Source organism: Pinus tabuliformis, chromosome 9 (genome assembly GCF_031772625.1).
Source record: "Pinus tabuliformis cultivar Carrire ecotype Pingquan chromosome 9, CPIR1, whole genome shotgun sequence".
Lineage (NCBI taxonomy): Eukaryota > Viridiplantae > Streptophyta > Pinopsida > Pinales > Pinaceae > Pinus > Pinus tabuliformis.
Window position 1 is genome coordinate 1,200,179,778 of NC_142307.1, and position 12,285 is coordinate 1,200,192,062.

The 12,285-nt window shown below is 33.5% G+C and overlaps 1 pseudogene; it reads right to left on the reverse strand.

Moving 5' to 3' along the window:
- Positions 1-216: 216 nt before the first annotated feature.
- LOC149152843 (vacuolar cation/proton exchanger 1a-like) overlaps positions 217-12,285 on the reverse strand; it is a 198,678-nt pseudogene continuing 186,609 nt past the window's right edge.

Below are 12,285 nucleotides of genomic sequence, written 5' to 3' on the forward strand. Positions count from 1 at the left end.
GAAGATAGTTCCGTGAAATCTGCTTCGCCGTGAGCGAACCTAGTTTCACAAAAGTAGCTTCGCGAAAGTTATAACTCTCTACCTCTCCCCTGAGGGAAAAATTAAATTCGGCAAATATTTCTAACGTTTCTAAGAGAAATCTAGTTGTTTAGTACACATAATCTGACTGTCCCTTTTATGATAAGAATAATAGTTTAGTTTGCTTTATTAAAATGCTCAAGACTCGTTTGGAGTATGAGGGAACGGATTGCTAATTACAATGCCGACTTCCAGAACCAACCTCCAAGCTCCTGTCCCTATATCAATTCCAATAACAGTTGGAAATAACATTACAAGAAATTAGTCAACAGATTTGAGATTTGCATTTTGCATCAACCTGTTATGTATATATTCAAATGAGTATTGCCCTTCGAAATGTGAATGAGATATTTCGATGGGTATAACTTTCCTGTTTAGCAGGCATGGGAATTGTGGCTGTCACAACTTTTTTATCCAGCACAGGAGTGCTTATAGCGTGATGAGGATGGCCTGTAGATATTGCATTAAATAATATTAGAATTGATGATACGAGTGTAATTAGATTACAGATTTCCGAATATTTCAGAAATTAACGCTTTGCTCATATTTATCTTATAAATAAAGGCATACAGACCCAAAAAAATATTTGGTTAGCATATTGATAATCCCTTCAAGCAAATCCTTACGCTTTGTGAGCAGCGTTTCCAATAGAAGGAAGCACGTTGCAATGACGAGGTAGCACAACAGCAGCACTAGCGCTTTCATATAATTTGAAGTTCCATCGTGAACAAGCATTACAGGGTATGACTAAAGAACATACATTTTATTTAATTGCCATAACATAAATGAATCTACTCTATATATTGTCAATCAAGGCTAATGCTGAGGCAAATAATTAGTTTCTAGGGTATATAACGCATTGATATAGGGATGATACACATGGTGATGGTGATTATATCAAATCTGTAAAATATATGCTGTTATCAGTACTGTGGCAAATAGAGTAGCCGTCTCCAAAATGTGAAAATCAAGGTCCATGGGTTTTCCCATGATCCAGGCTAGAACAGCTATGAAGGGAATCTGGAAATACAAGCAATAAATTTTAAAAATCTGTTCAATAAATTTGGAAGAAAATAAAATGCCTTACAATCGAACAAACCAACAGACTAAATTTCTTTCAATATTTTCAAACCGGGGTTCAATATTTTCTTTGTGGATCGTCAGTTGCTTTCTAAGTTGTAACTTGTAAACTCTAAAAAAAACCAGGCTAGAAAATCTCTCTTCGTTACTACATTTGTTGATACATGTACTCAATTTTGATTCTATCTATGATAATTAATTTGTTTTCTATAGAAGGCAGACAAATAAATCATGTGACCAAAGTTGGTTAGCTCGTAATATTTTTGATAAATTTCAAGTTAAAAATCTCCCCTCTTGAATAGTCCGGAAGAATGGAAATCTGTACTATTTTCTACGATGTTTTTACATACAGATGAATCAAGCGAATTTACCCATATTTTATTGCCATAGGTTTCGTCCGTAATGGTTTTAGTGGGTTTCAATTTAGGACAACGACCAAATTTTATTGGGTTAAAGATATGTATCCAGTTCCCTTAACCCTTAAGGTGCAGTTTGCTTTGCTTTTTTGTTCCAATGTTCCGATAGCAGGATCATCGCTACTTTGGTTTGAAACCCCTGTGAGATCAGCATTGAGAAAGTCCGGTCGTTCGGGGCGGAATTCCACAAAACTTTCAAACAAAATCATCCTAGTGATGTCATACGAGTTAGTGTCTCACTTCTCTTGTGAAAATTTTGTCCCATTGTCCTAATTATTTCTATCTACTCGTTTGAGATTCTACGGGGCTTTAAATTTTATGTTGTCATGAATAGTTAGATGTGATCAATGTTCTTTCTCAATTTTTTAGGTTTACTGGATAAGAAACGTTAACATTGTTAGTAATTGAATAATAGGTAGTCACTATAATTGTCGGTGCATCTGAACTACATAGAAATCTTTCCATTTGGTTTTTTCACCGGTGCAACCCTATGTCGGTTTTGTTTATATTGAAAATTTTCTATAATTTCAAGTGTCGCTTGTTGTTTATAAATGCATGCGTATTGATGTATAAGTATAACCTTAAGACTCTAGCATAAGCATCGGCACCATCTAAAAGTGGTTAGTCTGTTTTACAGTATGGGTAATATATAAACTTACATTCCATCGTCAAATAAAACCATAACTTTTACTAGCGAACATAAGGTTTATATTAGCAATTGCTCCTAAAGGCCAAAAAAGTACAGAAAGGAATAATGGATTTGGAACTCGAATATTTTGAAAAACTAAATCACTAAACAATAAAAACTCTTATTTCTAATAAAGTAAATACTATATAAAGATCGATAAGGCCAATGACTCCTTCCCCAGGCCGCACAATGGGTTTGGCCACTCTAATCTCAGTTCACCAATTTCTGTCTAAATATTTGCCCACCCTATATCGTTTTAACACCCATTCACCAATTTCCTATCCTTCCAAATGCCACTCATATGTCTTCCAATCAATGGAATTTTGGTTCCATTTTAAAATGGAGATGTTTGACATCTCTTCAAGTTTCAAATCTAGTAAGAAATTTGTTAGTAAGACATATGGTGTTAGATAGAAGTAGTCGAAAATTTTGTTTTGTTTAGTTTAATGGAGATAGGGAAATAGTCTGCAAATTTGTTGTTGTTTTTATTATTATTATTAAAATGTTTTTGAAACTGTTAAAAGGGAAGTTTCCAATCTTCTGGAACTTCAAAAAAATTAATATATGTTTTTCGAAGATAAGTGACAAGTTAATTGAATTTTAATATAATATTCATGTATGAATAGGAAATAAATAATTTAAGGGTAATCCCATGTTTAAGGCCTGGATCTACTGGAAGACAAACAGTTACTCCATTTTCATTATCCAATTAACACATGCATATGTATTGACTTATTACGAGATGCACAATACCATTCACGTGCATTTAACATCAATAAAATCTGCCCCATGGTTTAAGAGCGTGAAGTTCGTTGTTACATTGTAATTTCTAATCCACCATGGCTGGTACTTGTTTGCGTCGAGTAATTCTGTGAAAATGAAAAAAGAAATGATAATTTTGATTCAATCCTAACCTTGGCTTTATTATTCTACTAATTGGATCTGCTAATTCAAACAAAAATTCAATTGATAAGATCATAAGTTTTATGGCGCAGTAAAAATCCTGCAATATATTATGTGGGACTGGAAATTGAAAGTCTGAAACTGCTTGGGAGTTGAGAGAAACAAAAAAATTGGAGCATAATTTTGATGGGTGGACTTGTTTTGCAATAAAAAGAATTGCAACATAAAAGGGAAGAAATATCCCCACCATGGTCTTAGAGAGACAAAATTGTGGCAAAAGAAGTCGTGATTACGCCAATCACTCGTGAAGAAGGGGGGATTGTACCTAAGTAAACCAAGTGTTTAACTATTTTGTCTTTGTAGACTCTCACCATATCGGTAACCTTGAGACTACCATAGATAAGGAAGACAATGTCGACTCCATAGGCGCCCTACGTGGGTTCTGATGTATCTACAACTGGGTTAAGATGAGGTGAGAGAAAGCTGCATTTCCTATCAAATTTCCAAGGTGAAGAACATTTTTCACATAAGGAATCATGCTCGCTACTAACACACTCCTCTCCCCTGGTATTTGCAACTTGGGAGCAACAACACCTTCATTCCTAATTTATGAAATATCACCCATGCTTCCTACTAATATGCTCGAAAATGCCCCACACAATGAAGAAAATTGGGTGTCGAGAATTGTAAAAGAAAATGGAAGTAGAGAGAAGAAATCCCTCTTCCTATAAGTGCACGCCAAAGCAAGCTGCATATGATCACAAATGCCAGTGGAAGATTGCATTTAAAATTTCCTATACCCCATAATTTCCAAGATAAATTGTTCAATTAATTTAATACTACGTCGTTGATTGGTATCCAGAAAAATCATTGTAAATTCCCGGATCTATGATGTGAATCCTGTCTCCAATGCCCCAACGATTTCATGGTCCTCCCGACGGCTCATGTATGTTTTGGGATTATTGCTTTATCAATCGAAGAGATTTTGAGTGAGAAATCATCTTCAAATTATTATACGACATATCATTATGGTAGATGACAAGTAAAACTAAGGTAAAATATATATTAGAGTAGGTAGAATAGAATAAGTTTGAACATAATTGGGTGGGGGCACTCAGGATGAGATCATCGCTTATCTGAGAAGAGGGACTCTCTAAGAGTTCTATAGATGTACTGGGTTCAAATCCAAATACCAATCTCAGATAGACTCTCTAAGATTTCTATAGATGTACTGGGTACAAATCCAAATACTAACACAAAGAATCCAAAATTTATGAATCTCATATTGTCAGTTTGTACTGCTCTAAGAATTGAAATTCTCCCTACAAATTAAGGTAAGGGAGCTAGAAGTGTCATTCCAAAGGGCATGAGCATTAGGATATTTCCCATGATCACAAAGCAGCATAATTATGGTGAGTTGTAGGCAAATCAATGATGGATACATAATCATATTTGTAAAGGAAGCTTCTTAGGACATGGTGCCATAGTTTGAATTGAAATCCAAAAGGGACTTCCTGAGTCCAAACAAAAATAAAAAGATAGTGTTGTCCACAATCTCAATTGTAGATAGGCCCAAACTTCTAGATATCAAATGTTATTCTAGTTTGAGGTGACTGTCGAATCGTTATGTTAACCTACTTTGGACGATTATGTGTGTACAAGGATCGGATCCCTCAAGAAATTGTGTATATATTAATTGGTAATGCCAACCTTTTCTATTCACTAGAAAGTTTCCTTTAAATTCATGGCATTTTTCTTGTCCTGGAAGATTCGCTAATGTAAATATCAATTTTCCAGTGATATATCTTTTCTATGTGTGTGAAGAAAGGATTGTTTTGGGTGTTCTCTTGTTTAAGAACTTACAGCTCTTGATGATTTTGTATATTTTCATTTGGGTACTATCAAGTTCAGTTGTATATGAAGAACATATGAGTTCTAAGATGCTTGCTGCTTTTGGCAGTGGCCACTGTAGATACCTGCCATAAAAAGGGCTCTAGAAAATAGTTGAATTAAGACCTTGATTTTGCGCAATACTGAACTGAAGCTTTGATTTTGATGTCAAATTTCATTTGGTCACTCTGTGTACTTTAAGTTTTGAAATGGATCATGAAAAACACTGAAGCTAGGCCCTTGAATTTGGGATTAGTCTGAAATTTCCCCTCTCAGGAAGAAGACTTTTAATTATTGTAAATGGAAGGCCTGGTTGGTGGGTTTGGAACAAGAAAGATTATTTTGGGGCGGATTAAATACTTGTAAATTCTTATTGTTAATTGGTTCATTGGAATACAATATTTTGTTAAAGTATCTTCATCTCAATTTCATATAAATTATATTTTAAATATTAAAAAGTATTAAACTCTCACTACTACACAAGGGGGGTTTTAAGACAATATTTGAGACAATTTTTGGGTAAATTGTCTTAACTTGAGACAAAAAAGAAAACTTTTGTATTGTCTTAAATATTGTCTTTAAGAGGGTGTCTCAAATTATTGTCTTAAACAATTGTCTCTATAAAGACGATATATAACACAAGCATTATTGTCTCTTATGAGACAATTTTTGGGTAAATTGTCTTAACTTGAGACAAAAAAAAACTTTTTTATTGTCTTAAATATTATCTTTAAGTGGGTGTCTCAAATTATTGTCTTAAACAATTGTCTCTATAAAGACGATATATAACACAAACATTATTGTCTCTTATGAGACAATTTCATTTTTTTCTATCTAGAGACAATAATAAGGATTAAAGACATTGTCTTTATAGAGATAATATGTCTTTAATCCTAGCTATTGTCTCTCTAGAGACAATAAAAAATTATATTTAAAGACAATACAATATCACTTTTGTCTCTTTAGAGACAACATAAAATAATGAATCTAGAAAAATATATCTCCATTGAAATAAATCAATATAAAAAAGTATTTAATTAAAAAAAACTACAATATCATTGATAAATTCATGTTAGGGCACAGTGGAATCGAACCACCAACCCCCTGCTTAGTAAGGCAGGTGCTCTTCCATTGAGCTAGCACCCTTCAAATAATTATGTGAGTTATGGCAATGCTTGAAATTACATATATAGGCATTGATTTTAAAAAAATATCAACACATAATGGCATGATCATTGTAAAATCTATAATCATGTAGCCCCTATTGATCAGTAGATTTAATGGCATATGTCCCTAAGAAAATGTAGTGCCTTCGATACAAGTAAATTGGACCCAAGTTGTCACTGTTAGTTTTTGTTCTAGAAGGTTTTACATCATATAGTTCAAAAATATGATTGATAGAACACATCTTGAACTTTGAAGGATGGCCCCTAGTTTTGCGACGAGTCTCTTCTCTATTTAAAACTTTGGTTTCTAGACTTTGAACCTAAAAATATACCTATCTTAGCCATGCCTATATATGTGAAACTCCCTTATCTCCTCTAATATTTGTGAGAGCCAAAAGTTGAATTTATTGGCAACAGTGGGTAACCCATTGAACAAATCCATTCTCTCAAACAAAGTTGGATGAGATTTGTATTTCCTAGTTGTTTGAAAAAAAAAGTGAATTATCATGTTGATATCTTGTTCTATTATCCACTACATGCATAGATGGGTGGATATCTAGATTTACTATGATTTAACAATCATGAAAATTTCCTTTTCTAGCCAAAATAGATACACAAAAGTCACCAAATATAAGGCTATCTAGCACATGTAATTTATTTGATGATGATTTATAAATTGGACATATAGTTTAAATTTTTTTAATACATAATCAAGGTAACCTCTCCACTATTGATTTATTCAGTGAAAGCATTTACAAGGAAGAAACATAGTAGAACATGAAAACTCTTCAAGCAAGTTGTAGGATTATAGATAAATAAGAATTAAAAATTTACATCCAACCCAAATCCACACTGAATGTATGTATCAACCAGATAGTAAAGATAAAATTGTCGAGTATTAACACAGTGAATTAAGCAGAGATTAGATGTACCTCAACGACACCCTTCACACACCAAACCATGTGCTTTAGAACTACAATATGAGAGTCATCTGGACGCAAAGATTGTAACTCTAAGTGCCTTATAGTCTCAATACCTGTATTATGCTCCATTGATAATTGCATGGCAAAATTTTTTCTTGTAGTCCTAAAAAAAAGCAGGAATTTCCTAGATTGGCAACATAAAGTATCCCAGCACAAAGAACCCCTATTAAACATCAAGACCCAACTACTGCAAGTTGTGGATCTGTAGGCCATGCCTCTGTAACAAGAGAAAAAAACCCCACTTTCGTTGCTAAAAAGGCTTTTTGAAACACATCAGCAGACATCCCCTATTGCTCCATTGCAAATTCTGCAAAATTACAACCCCCACTTAGTATTGTACAATGCATAAAATCAAAATGAATGTTGCACCATTACAGTTTGCCATCTTTCGAAGTTATTCAACCAACAAGTTTAGCCCTTCACTGAATATTAGCAGAGGGATTAACTAAAGGGGATAATGAGATCAGTAAAAATAAAATAAATATAGGAATGAGAGAAATCTTGTTTGGGATCTATGGCCTGTTTTTGCAACAGAGTAGAAAGACCAACCAAGCTTGTGAATATAATTTTTTAGATTCGATGTAGTTGTAATTATCTCTGGTAGGTTTATACTTTGTACATTAGTGTTTCAGATTAACATATATTATATTCACCAGAACAATTTGAAATGGACTTAAATTTTAGTTGAAACAATTACAAGAACCTTTGACTTACAAATCAACAATGTGGGACCACTGAGTTGAACTGAAGGTGGAAAAAGTTAAATAATGATGCCATCTAGAATGATAAAGAACTCAACTTTAATGCATACTACCTGCACATTCGGTAATTTTGACCTTTTTGCTTCTATGCTTAGGGATGCCAGGAGTTTGACAAAGTTTTCTTGAAGATTGTTTCCCATACGCACTCACAATATTTATCCCTCTTTTGGTCCTACTTCTCCATAGGAAAAAATGTTGCTTGGATACTACTTGTAACATAACAACATATCTATATCCTTATAGATTGGAATATGGGTGTGACTACAAAAGAGTTTATAAGGACCAAAATTAACATATACACAAAACAATTCAGGTTTAACTCATAGAAATGACAAACAATAGATAGGACTCGAATGAAATAAAAGTTATAAGTAGAGAAAAATTTAGTGTAATAAGAAATTCCACAACTCCAATAGTAATCAAACACTCGCAGGAGTATTTAAATTTTACCATCATTCAACTTTCCTTGATGAATTTAATTGTGGATTACAAACTTATAAACATTATTGACTTCATACAATTTGGTTCGTTGAAATCAGGATCAAAACTCCAACTTGTAAATGTATCAACTAGTCTTTCTAAAATATTGTAATTCAAGGTCTGATAACCCAATTGGCCCAGGAGGTGTTGTTATCCTGTGTATTCCAACATAAGAAAAATAATTGAACAAACATACGTGTGTGATTCATAATCAATTTAATAATAGTTGAGGTGCCATGTGATTGTATCCTGGTATACTTCCATTAGCATCACAGTGTTGCATCTAGTCATGCTTCATTATTGAAAGCTTTGTTAAAGGTACAAATTTATGTTGTTACAAATAGTAATTATAATTAGCCTTCAATCAAAACAAAAAAATGTAAAAAAAAATACAAAATTGAACCATCATTAGCCAAGCTCTTAGGTTAATCAAAGCATGCATTGAGTTATAGTCTAGCATTGGCATCAAATTCCAACGCACATTCTCATCGACATTGAATTTTTTTTGTTGGTCATAAATTATGTTATTCATGATACACAATCATGACTCAAAAATAGAAATAGACAAACAATGAACCATCTTTTTCCAAGTTGTTAAACAATTGAAAATTTGACACCTAGACACTACACCCAGTTACAGTCTTCATCAGTGTTGAGACTGTCCAAGAGAAAAACACAATGGACCTCTCATTCAAAGAGTCAGTTTGTGGTGATCCAAATTCATAGTCTAATTAGTAAAATTGATAAGTTCAAAAGAAGAGAAGTGAACCATTATAATCTTTTGCATAGATTCTTTCATCTCTTCCTTCTCACTTTTACATTAAAGATACACTGGGAATGCACACCATATCAAACAACATGCTTGTTAATTAAACTGCCTCTAAACTAGCATAATATTTCCATGCTTTCTCACTTGTTTGTTCATGATTGATTTATTGCATTTATCCACCAAACAATATATATAGCCTCTTCATTGCTCTGGTTATTTCAATAAATGGAGGATTGTAGTGTGGAATGTTGTGCCATGGTCTATACTAGTGAGTGGTGGGGAAATAGGTTGATTGACACATGTTCCCTACACTTAGGCACAAACTATCATTGACCCTATAAATGAGGGATATAGGCATCAAACCTGTCATTGGGAAGCCCAGTTTCATCCGCCCCACTAGTCAAATATAACAAGTTTGAAGGGCCAAGTTCGTTTTGTGATTTTAAGGTGTTGAAGTTGATGGCTAAAAGGTGATATTCTCACCACCATTGGTTGGGAGGTCCCATGGGCTTTGAAGAGAGACACCAATGCTCCATCACATGACACACGAAGCCATATGTGTGCGTATGATGGGAATGTGATTGACGTAATTATCAAATATGTCACAGCCTAACTAGTGAATCCAATGCCCACCTCGGCTTATTTTTTATTCTCCTTATATAAGAAAAATTGAAACAATTAGCAAGCCAAGATTGGAAAAAAAAAAAAAAAAAATCTCAGAGTGGTTGTCCAAAACTAAATATAATAGGCATTCTTAGATGCAGGACGTTCGAGGAACTAATGAAAAATAATTAATAGTTGTAAATGCTAAGGTAAAATGTTTTGTGATTGAGCAAGAAAATATTTGACAAATTATCCAAATTTAAATCTGTAAAAAGTACCAAGAACTAAACACAAACTATCATACTTCTTTATAGTTATCGTAGATTACAAAGCCAACTAGGAAGAAAGCTAGTAGTAGAAGTCCCAAAGCCAAAAAAAAACAAAACAAAACAAAAGAAAATAATAATAATAATAATAAAATAAATAAATAATAAAAAATAAAAATAAAATAAATAAACATAAAATAAATAAATAAAAATTGCCAACAGATAAACTTCTCACATGTTCCATATGGTCTTTTAGCCTATTAAGAAATCAATATCACAAATATATGTAAGACATAAAATTAACTCACAACTTATCTTCCATCTCTTCCTTCAAGACCCATAAATGCTTCTAAGTTATGTTGTTCAATGGCTTATTTCTCTATTTTCTCAGTGAACTTCTAAGTTATTTTGTTCAATGACCATAGTGAATAGAGAGGAGCTTGAATGTTTCCCAATACAAGTTCTTTGAACATATTTTAAAGCTAGCAATGAAATATCTTCTCCAAAAATTGAAAGTTAGCAGTGATGGTGTTGCAAATATGCCACACTTCAGGTGCAAAGATTGAGTTGTAAGGGCATTTTTTCCTGGCGGAAATTCTGGGATCCTAGCACTCATGCTTAGAAGGAGTGGAAACCTCTTACTCAGGAGTATGGCCCTCTCACCTCTTGTTTCCCCCTTGATCATAGAGTTGCAAGCCCTTATTCCAGCATCCAAGTTGTTCAAGAACATTGATATTCCTGGGCCATTTTGGCAGGACTAGGAGTGGAGGTTTGGCCATCTATTTCTTCAATGTGACTCCCGTAGAATGTTTTTAGTGCTTCATTAAAGGCATCTTCTTTCCTTGATGCTTAACGAAAGATTGGTATATAAGTATCTAGAAGAACATTCGGTTTGTCATATTCATAGAATTTGGATGGTGCAAATTTCCAATATGCTGTAAGTTTTTTTGTGGTTAGTAATTTATCGAATTCATTCCATGGTTAGGTGGAAAAGAGTTCTTAGATATACTTTTCCCATTTTGAAAGCACTTGGATACTGTCAAGCACATTTTCTAGGAGTGCTGGTTTTCTATATGATGTTGAGGTTTGCTTGAGACTACTCAGCATAATGTGTTACTTCAGGCCACGGTGAATTATCATGTTGCATTGCACAGTCATGGTAATTCTATAGTGATTTTATAGGGCCTTTGAATTACATGTGGATCTTAGTGTTGTTTGTGCCATGGAATTCAGGTGTATGTCTATTTTTAATATGGAGGTTTTCTCTTTGTCTACTTTTAGTACATTGTCAAAAGATGAGGTACACCATCATCTTTAGCCTTTTAGCCTTTTGGAAAAAGGATTTTTTTTTCCCTTCACATAGCCAAATATTTAGATCACATAGAACATTATGCTTTTATTTATGCTATGGTGGCTCTTAAGAAGAAGTTATGAAGTTCACGCAAATACACTTTTGCATTTCTATTGTAAATACTTTTTTTTTTAAATATTAAAGGCATATTGTTCCAAAAAAAAAGGTAATTGGAAGTTGTGAAAGAGTTTTAGGAATTACCTCAAAGGCAGAGAAGGCCATAGAAATTCAATAAAGGTGCAAAAATCAGCTTCATAAGATGGTAAATATAGCCTTGATGGATTTGTTTGAGGATGCACATTTAAAAGACGATGAAACCATCAATATAACAAACTTGCTAAGGATGGTTCAAGGTGACAGAAACCTTCAAAATACTCAAGCCACACCCCTCTACTATGATAATGAGAGTGTATTTAAGCTCATGAAGAGACTAGACTTCATGCAAGGACTAAGCACATACATCACTTCAACAGGAAAAAAATGCAACGCAAAGAAGATGAATTTATGTGCTGCAAAACTGAAAATAAGCTTGCAGACATTTTCACAAAAGCATTGAACATGCAAAACATTCAAAATATTAGAATGACCCTTTCCATGAAAGAAAATAAAATGAGAATTTGGGTGGGGGGTTCTAACTTCTAAGATGTAATGCCCAAGTTGAGGGGAACCCAATTGTGCTAAAAAATAAAAGTAGAGGTGAGATATGATAGGATGGAGTCTAAATAGTGAAATGGGATAAAATAAGGTTAGATTAATATATTTAGGATGACCGATTTTTGGTTGGAGGTTTATCCATGTCATCAACAACAAATTTTAAAACAAAATTTGTACTTTTAGTTTGTGCTCCTATG